Genomic DNA, 8,995 nt, shown 5'->3' with positions numbered 1-8,995 from the left:
GACAACACACCTTGTTCTTACTGTATTGGTTTTGATTTTAATGATCATGGATGCTGGGAATCTGTTCAGTGTGAAACGACGGAGAAAGGCACAGATGTTTTATCTTGGCAGAAAACTAAGTTTTTAGTTTAACGTTTACATAATAGTACATGTCCAAAATACACAGTTGCAGTTTAAAAAACAGGATTTCCTGTTAAAAAAATGTGCCCTGTAGTAACTGTTATTTAAACGTACTGCTTGGTTGTCTATGTTTTGCTAGTATTGGCAGAGTCACTGGGTCATGAACAGCACAGTGCCAAGTAGAGACATGACTTCTTTCATCCAGTACAAAACACAGGAAGTACATTTACGCTCGTGCTTTATTTAGTTCACGGTTCAAAGTAGGCATTATCTTTAGCAAACAAAAGATTATTATAAGTACCCAGGTCCGTGGCCATGGTTTACTGTTTGAATTAGACTACACGTATACTGTTGAGTCTGAACTGTGACTGTGCCTGTTTACCTGCTCACTGTATAGCTTTTAAATCTGTTTTACTAGGCAGTGGAGGGGGGGAATAAACATAATAAATAATACAAACTGAAACAAAACTATGTGGGAGAAATAGATTACTAACTGGAATCCTTGTGTCCCATCAGTTGCCATAAGTGATGAGGATCGACCAAGTAACCTAGAGAAATTGAGTAGAGTTATAAAAGGTCATTCCAGGCAGAAACCTCTGTCTCTACTGTGTATTTTAGTTGGGTTTCACTATGATCACTCCATATTTTAATTACCCACACTACAGTTCCAAAGTACTGTATTATCACCATACAAAGACCTTTCTACTGCTAACCATTAGTTCTTAATATACATAATGTTAGGTTACGGATGTAACCCCGATTCCCTGAAAGAGAAGATGACCAAAAACAATACTTTTGGGATATGCCTGCCACAGCTCAGGTATTTACTGAGCATTTCATGTCAGAGCTGCCAATGCTGATAGGCCCCTCCGGGGAGTGACATCCTCGGTCCCGCCTACCGAGTGAATAAGTAGTCATTCCGCGGAGATCACATTCTCTTTCGAACCCTCGAATGTGAGTGATGCAACCTTGCAAAGTTTGTTGGTCCTCTTCTCTTTCAGGTTCCCCGTAACTTAATGTCCCCTTTCAATTCGAAGACAACCAACAACAATACTTCTGGAAAGTACAGCAAAGCCATCGCAAGGCAGCATAAACGGAGACAGCAAATGAGGGATGTCTCGCTACCACCAAACTAATATTTGTGGTGTGAGCGTGCAACCTCAAGGATTCTTGTGCCTAATGAATGCATACAGGAATCTACCACGTTAAATTGGTAGAACCTGGCGAATGTATGCGGAGTAGCCCAGCTAGCCGTGTACAAATATCAATCAATGAGGCTCCTCTAAAGAGGGCCCATGACGTAGCCACTCCTATGGTAGTGTGCGGCCACCCACCCAGATGGGGGTATACCAGCATTAGTATATGCAGTCGAAACTGTCCATAATCCAGTGGGACAGTTGCTGCTTCAAGAGGACTTGACCCAGGGTCCTTTCACCATGACAGATGAAGAGCTGGTCAGACTGACACAGTGCTCTTACCATAGCCACTAACATCTCATTGCCCAAATCAGGCAGCGGGAATTAAATCCGTAACTACGTTAGGGAGGAAAGCGGAGACACTAAGTGAGGTAGAATACAGTATTGGTGCACCGAAAAATCAGGGCACCAAGTGCAGATGTTATCGACGTGCTGGGGCGCAGAAGCACCCAGGCTGTGAGGCACAGAGGGTACTGGGGACAGGTGCCTAGCCTTAATCTGGGGTAGCGCGTACCATACGCTGGGGTGGATACACAGGCTCCAAAGGTTACAGTAGGCAATATGTAGAGCAGTACAGGGAAGTGCACAGTGCTGCACCAGGTTGCAGCGTGGGCAATAGCCTGGCCTGAATCGCGTGCAGTCACACAACGGGGCAGCGCGTAGTGTACATCGGAGTGGAGCACAGGCTCAAGGGGCTGTGGTAGGCATGTTAGACAGGAAAGAGTATACTGCTTTTATGAGTATTAATGTGCTGGGGCTAAGCAACGAGAGAGCCAAAGCACCGAGCACAGAGGGTGTAAACACCAAGGGTACTGGGGACAGGGGCCTAGTCTTAATATGGCTTAAGGATGTCTAGTCTGGATCATGTGCAGTCACACAACCAGGAAAGCACGTAGCTTGCAATGGAGTGGAGCACAGCCTACAGACAGAGGGCACCGAGGGTACCGAAGCACCGAGTACCGAGAGTACTGGGCAAGGGTGCTTAGTCTGGACAGCGTGCAGTCACACAGCGTGTAGCTTGCAGCAGAGTGGAGCACAGCCTTCAGTCAGAATTTTTTTTTTTTTTTTACTGTAAGGCGGTAATGAAAATACACACCCACAGAACATGAGCTGTGAGGGTAGAAAGTCACCGCACCAAGTGGAGGGTGAAGTGTCATATTTTTCGCCCAGACGGCAGGTCGGGGCAATACTGCAAAATTGACTTGAAATGTATTTGTTTATGTTTTTAGATGCAAATAGCAGAGGAAAAAAGGCTAAACATCAAGTGCTGTAAGGTTAGAAAGCAGACTACAACTGCAATGCAATGCTGAAAAGAAAAAGATTAAACGCAGCGCAGTTGTGCAGCGTTTATAGATCAGTTTGTAATGAATGACCCAAGTTCTTAGAAGCTGAGTTTCTGATTCCAAGGTAGTGGCAAGCTGACTTCCAGCGATGAATTGCAGGCAATACATTGCAGGGGAACTCCCGAAAACTCGACTGAGAGCTGTTTTACACAGACTCAGTCACAGCAACTGGACAGATTAGTCAGACTTACCTTACTCACCAAATGTCAGAAGTAAGAGAGCGCGCGCTCTGCGGAGTAACTACTTATTACCTCGGTATGCGGGGCCTTGGACGTCACTCCCGCAGAGGGACCTATCGGCATTGGCAGCTCTGATATGAAATCATCAGTAAATACCTGACCTGTGGTAGGCATATGCCAAAGCTATTGTTGTTGGTCGTCTTTGAATTGAAAGGAAACTAAAACCATATGAAAAGTGCTGATTTAACAATAATTAAATAGCCCCACTGCAGGTTTCAGTAGAAAAGCACCTCAAATCAAACGTCAATAAGAACAGGACAACTGGTTTGAAAGATAACACTTTGAATATTCAATCAGGTGTCAGTACTGTAAAACGGAAAGGTGGTTCCAAAGATCTAACCATCTGTGATTAGAACTCATGTCATGGCACAGTGCGGTAGTTGTTGTTAACAGACCTAATTCTTCTTTAAAAGGTAAGTCTACGATAACGATTTTCACAATATTTTAAAGAATGATATGAGCAAAAGAAGAAAACCGTAGATATACACGTTATTATTATTATTATTATTATTATTATTATTATTATTATTATTATTATTTATTTATTATTATTATTATTATTATTATTTTTTGAAAGTTTTCTAAAATAAATAAATCGGTTTGGTAATACAGCAATTACCCAATAAGTAAAGTAATGGAAGATCAACAACTCACATTAATGGTTTTTCCATCCATGACCAGTAAGGAATGTGTGTATAAGAAATAAGTATATACATAAACTATTAACAGATGTCTGTTACAATATGTACGCGTTTCCATATTATATATGTGTTTTGCCAGCAAACTATCACATTAGACTTAAAATCTTAGTATATTCTCAGAAGTAAAAAAAGAAAAAAATAATAATGTTAACACGGGCAGGCTTCCGTTTCATTATTGGCATAAACATAAACTTCCTACACGTATCGTAAATCTGAATACAAATGATGGATTATAGGTTTGTGTGTGGTACAGTACCAACCTGCAGATTATCTACACGCAGAATTACACCTTCACATCAATGTGATACAGTACTAGTGCCGTATAGTTAACTAGTAGAGGGAAGCTCTGATTGTACAGATACGGTTTAAAAACTAAATTAAAAAAAAAAAAAACGTATTGTTAAGACAGTAAGTAAAGGCGTTCTGTGCCCCGCTTTCCTTTCTCCAGCTGCTCCTCCCAGTCTTGTGCCTGTGGTGACGTTTTCTGAGTTCTCCTGAACCGCAACATACCGAGACCTCGCTCAAATTGCAGCGAGATCCAAAGTATCCCACACGAGTTAGCACCAATGTATGGGACAACAATGACAAATAAACACATCGATCAACCCTCCGCTTCCTAGCAATGACACCTGGAAAGAAACTCAGGGATCCGCACACTTGGGAGATGTACTTGTGAAAGGTAAATACGATCTTTAACAAGTTCGAGTGATGAGATATTGATCGGTAACGTAAGACTTAAAGTGAATGCACCGTTTTCACTTAAAAGGTACTCAAGTGTGTACCTGTAACTTACACAATTATATTACACATATTGTAATATAACAGGTTTATGTTTTATTGCACAAATTGTAACTATTATAGCATAAATATGTATCAACGGTATAATCTGCGTTTGCCAAGTTTAATAGAACGTCTTGTCGTACTCGTGGCAAAGTGCCATTATTTACCAACATATTTTTGTTTTTGTTTAAATATATTGTGTACTTGTGTATCCCCACCACCGCTGTCTAATTATGGAAAGAATGTAAAAATAAACAAATGGATTAATACATAATAGCCTAATAAACATCTTACTGTGTTCTTTATTATTTTCAGTAGACCATGTTTGTTGTTGAATTTACTTAGCCTTTGCGTTTCAACAACATTCATTCTAGGGCTGCATATACTGTATTGTTTTGTACGTGACAGACTATTTGGGTCTACTCGTGTTTCCAAAATCCAGGTCTGTTTTCGAGAAGTTTAACAATGTGCAGTAAGTACACTGTACAAAATAAAAAAAATGTGTGTGCTGTAGCATTAGCATATCAAAATAAACCACGCATAGACGCGAGAAAATGTATCTTTAGGGTTATATTTTTAGATAGTAAACATATATGTTTCCTTCTGGACTTGAAACACCTTTAAAGTAATGAGAGTTGCAGATTCAGCCTTTTTTAAATGACTGTTTGACTGGTTAATATTCATGTGTATTAATATTCATGTGAACCCACTTACTGTACCAGGTAAGCAGTGTGTGCTGGAAAGCTTTGTCAGAAGATGGGTCAGGTAGTGGCGGCCTTACCTTGCAATTTTTACCTGACCATTTGTCTTTTACCGTCAAGTAAAACAGTTATTTGTGTTTAATATGCATTCTTTTTTCACTGGAAGGCTGATTTTGAAGCATGATATTTATATGCAATGGAAAGTAGAGGCATCCATTTAGTTTATAGATTTTGGTTGCTATTTTTTTTTATTATTATTTGTGGTGCAACTCTTAGTTTTTATATAAGGACAAATTCTCTATTATTATAACAAACATTCCCAAGTAGAACCAAATTTTAGATACATTATACACATATGCATAGACTTTTAATACATAAACAAGCTGTTATTATTAGGCTATTACATTTTAAACAATTTTTAAAAACATAAGTACTTTAGTTATGTTTATATTAGGCCAGCTATCTGAGTGATTATTAATAACAACATAAATATATTGATGAATGTATTTATATTTATATTCATACCTTGTTTAAAAATGTACATTGATTCAAATGTCGCCATTAGCAAGCAGGACAGCGGCACATTTCCATACAACAGATTCAATCATTTCAACACTTATAAACAAGATAATACCCTAATAATCGTCAACAACAGGATCTCCCAGATACTTGTAAGTGCGTTAACTATCGATTTCAACGCGTTAGGCTGTGAGATATACTCTAATATCCACACGCCCCGGGTGCGTTATAAGTCACGAGGCGAAGCTTTTATGCTTATGTTTTAAAGTGTATATAATGCATGTAAACTAAATATATACTGACTATTATCCTGGCTGTAAATATTTAAGAGGTACAATTTCATTCGTTGCTACATCAACTTATGGAATCCGCATTGGAGATAGCACTGTCAATCATGGTACTGCATCCGGGGTTTAGCTTCACAGACTTAGTTATGGTCGCATTTACAATATTTGTTTTGAATGAAATGGATAAAGTCAAGGACTAAAAGGCATAAATAACCTAAGGAATTCAAATTTAATTACCGACAGTGAATTACTAAACTAACAAATGCACACTAACTTACTGTTGGTGGTGGAGCCCGTCTGCGCATGCGTTAGCAATAAATAAATAAATAAACCGTGCATGCCCAAAGAAAAATTGAAATAACTCGGTAAATACTTTAGAATTATTATTTTTTGGTTCCAAAAAAAAAGGCACTCCTATTTACTGAGTACTATCCGCTGCCGTGTAAACACGCAGCAGTTTTTGAGTTATTTTAGCGCAAAGAAAACTTTGACTAATTTGTCAAAACAACGTTTTTCGTAATTCTGAAAATCAAAACCTATCGCATGGATTTTCACGAAACTTGGACAAAAAAAAAAAAAATCTGTGTCACACGGACGCGCAGCATGTGAAATGCCGTCCCGACCCGTTTTGAAACGGCAGAGAAAACATACCCCTCAAGTTTAAACATGGCTCTGCCTGCGGCTCAACGGCGTGATAGCTCAACTATAAATAGCATTTGTAGACTCATATTACAAGTAATGTAATTTTCAGTTTTTCACAACAAACAAAACCATTAGTTCTATCATGTTTTGTGTGAAGCAGAAACCATGCACACCACACTGCACTGTTATAGAGATTTTAACCTAATCTAATCTAATCTCACCAATGGGACAGACTCCATAAAACAATGTATGGCACAACACTGCTCCTAACACTAACCAATCAGATCACTTTGTTGTTTATATGAATTCAGGATATTTATCCACACTTTTAAACGTTTACTTTCAGCATGGTTGAAAATACTGATTGGCAACAGATCTAGTGGTTCCTGCCACTTCGTCAATTACATTTGTTTTTTCTTCACCATGTTTGGGAAAACTAGCATCTCCTACAGTTCTATTGGAATGGCTTGTTGAAAACATAGCTTAGGTATGGTGCTAAAAGGTTATAGGTCAGGGGGCATATTACAGAAACATCCTAACTGACAAACCTATCTTATCTTAGAGACAGGAAGTCCCAAGTATCAGTTTAGGGGAATTCATATCACAGAACAAGGATTCCTAATTCATTTTCTTTCTTAAGTTAAGATAAGAAGTTGTGTATTACAGAACATTGTTAACTCATTCCTTTCCTAAGTTTTTTTTTTTTTTTTTTTCTAGCATTTAGGACAAGGTGGCACTTGTCCTATGTTAGATTTGAAAAAGAAAATCCATAGCTTTTAATGGTAATTCTTCATTTACTTTGGGTAAAATGAGACAAAGAATATGTAGCAAGTATCTGTAAATTACAGATCTAAGTGGTGTAATTACTGGACATAGTTATTTTTACATATAATGTAGCCTAATTAAAAAATATTGCCTCCCAAAACACATGATCAGACACAGGCTAACTAGCTTTAGGCTACAGTATTGTTGTTAATCGAGAAGCAAGCAATATCTGGTTTAAACATATTCATTAATTTGTGTAGCTGTGTATTTACGTATGTATTTTATTTTTATTATACACTATAATACTGCCTTCAGTAAATGGAACAGGTGTCTCACGTATCTTTCCTTATTTAGCCTAAGTAGCTTCCATAAGATGAATGACTGTGCCTCAGCAGCGTTGCCTTTTTTCTGTGTGATACAGTTAGTTTGTATCTCATTTTAAGATGCTATCAGTACACATGTTCTCATCAGGGAATGCACAGCTAAAACAACTTAATGACAAACTTCCTGTTAATGTACTTTGAGCACCCCACCCCCCCCCCCCCCCCCCCCCACCCCCCCCCCCCCCGACTTTATTACCTGCTGAAAACAAAGTGGTACAAAATGCGACCTCGTGGAAGAATCTTGTAAACGTGGATCCTTTTAACATTACGTTGTCTACTCACTTGTAATGTTGTGGAAATAGTAATGCTTCTGCTTTTTGATGGTTTAGAAATGATCTGATCGGTAGTCTGTAAAGCAGAAGCCCTGATTAGATTAAATTAGACTTTTGACAGCAACAGCTATGAATTTGAATTCCAAAGACAAAAATTCAAGTTTAAAAAGTAGAACAATTATTCTTATTTTATTATTGATGTTTGTTGTGGTAGTTCCTGTATTCAAGAGAAGAGGAACCAATCTTAAAATATATTATTTTTCTCTTTAGTGATGATGTAAAACTGGATATGGCGCGAGCTGTGACCGTTGTCCATGGATTCAAACTTGATCAGTTGAAAACGGATATGATTTAATGTGAGATAGGATTTCCTAACTAAAGTTAAAATAGGATAGAGCACTTAGGAAATTATAGCCACCTGTGACTTAGAAAGTGTCAAGTTAGGAAAAATCCTATCCTGGCAATGAAAGATAAGATAAGAAAGCAATTTAGGAAATTATTCTGCAACATGCCCCCTGATTCCTATCTGTGCTGCACTCATGTGCATTGTACATGTCACTTCCTGATAGGGCCCTTTCACATAGTTTTTTTCCTCGTTTGGTGCATAGTGAAGTTCGGCCGGATTGGAGATGTTACCCAATGTAAGTGAAGGTTGTTAACAGAATTACATGACCATGACCATGCAGATTTACATGCAGAATTACATAACCATGATCATGTATGAATGCTCACACCTTATGCGCACACGTTTTAGAATTACTGGTAGTTCTGTTCCTCATAGATTGATAGAGTTATAGCCTAAGTAAACGTTACCTATATTAACACATATGTACATCACCTGAACAGGACATATTTTTCCTCCCACATTGGAAATACAACCTTTTTAAAATAGAAATCTCACTGCTGCGTTCAAGCAATAAATGGACATATTTTCAAATATTAGTTTTCGTCTTCTGAAAGCTACAAAAATACTTCAGAATTTCACTCTATTCCATTTGTATACAAAATTGAATATAAACCAATGGATCTGATATACTGCAATTACAA

The 8,995-nt window shown here is 38.1% G+C and overlaps 1 protein-coding gene across 1 annotated transcript in view; it reads left to right on the top strand.

Annotated features, from left to right (window-relative positions):
* The first annotated feature begins 3,026 nt into the window (after positions 1-3,026).
* Positions 3,027-8,995, top strand: part of LOC121315463 (dermatan-sulfate epimerase-like) — a 39,630-nt gene continuing 33,661 nt past the window's right edge. Inside the window, exons 1-2 of the mRNA XM_041249577.1 lie at positions 3,027-3,311; positions 4,048-4,278. The gene's annotated coding sequence lies outside the window, so the exon portion shown is untranslated. The remainder of the gene's footprint in view (positions 3,312-4,047; positions 4,279-8,995) is intronic.

Source organism: Polyodon spathula, chromosome 5 (genome assembly GCF_017654505.1).
Source record: "Polyodon spathula isolate WHYD16114869_AA chromosome 5, ASM1765450v1, whole genome shotgun sequence".
Taxonomy (NCBI): Eukaryota; Metazoa; Chordata; class Actinopteri; order Acipenseriformes; family Polyodontidae; genus Polyodon; species Polyodon spathula.
The sequence above is the reverse complement of the archived record's forward strand: the minus strand, read 5'-3'. Positions and strand labels throughout refer to the sequence as shown.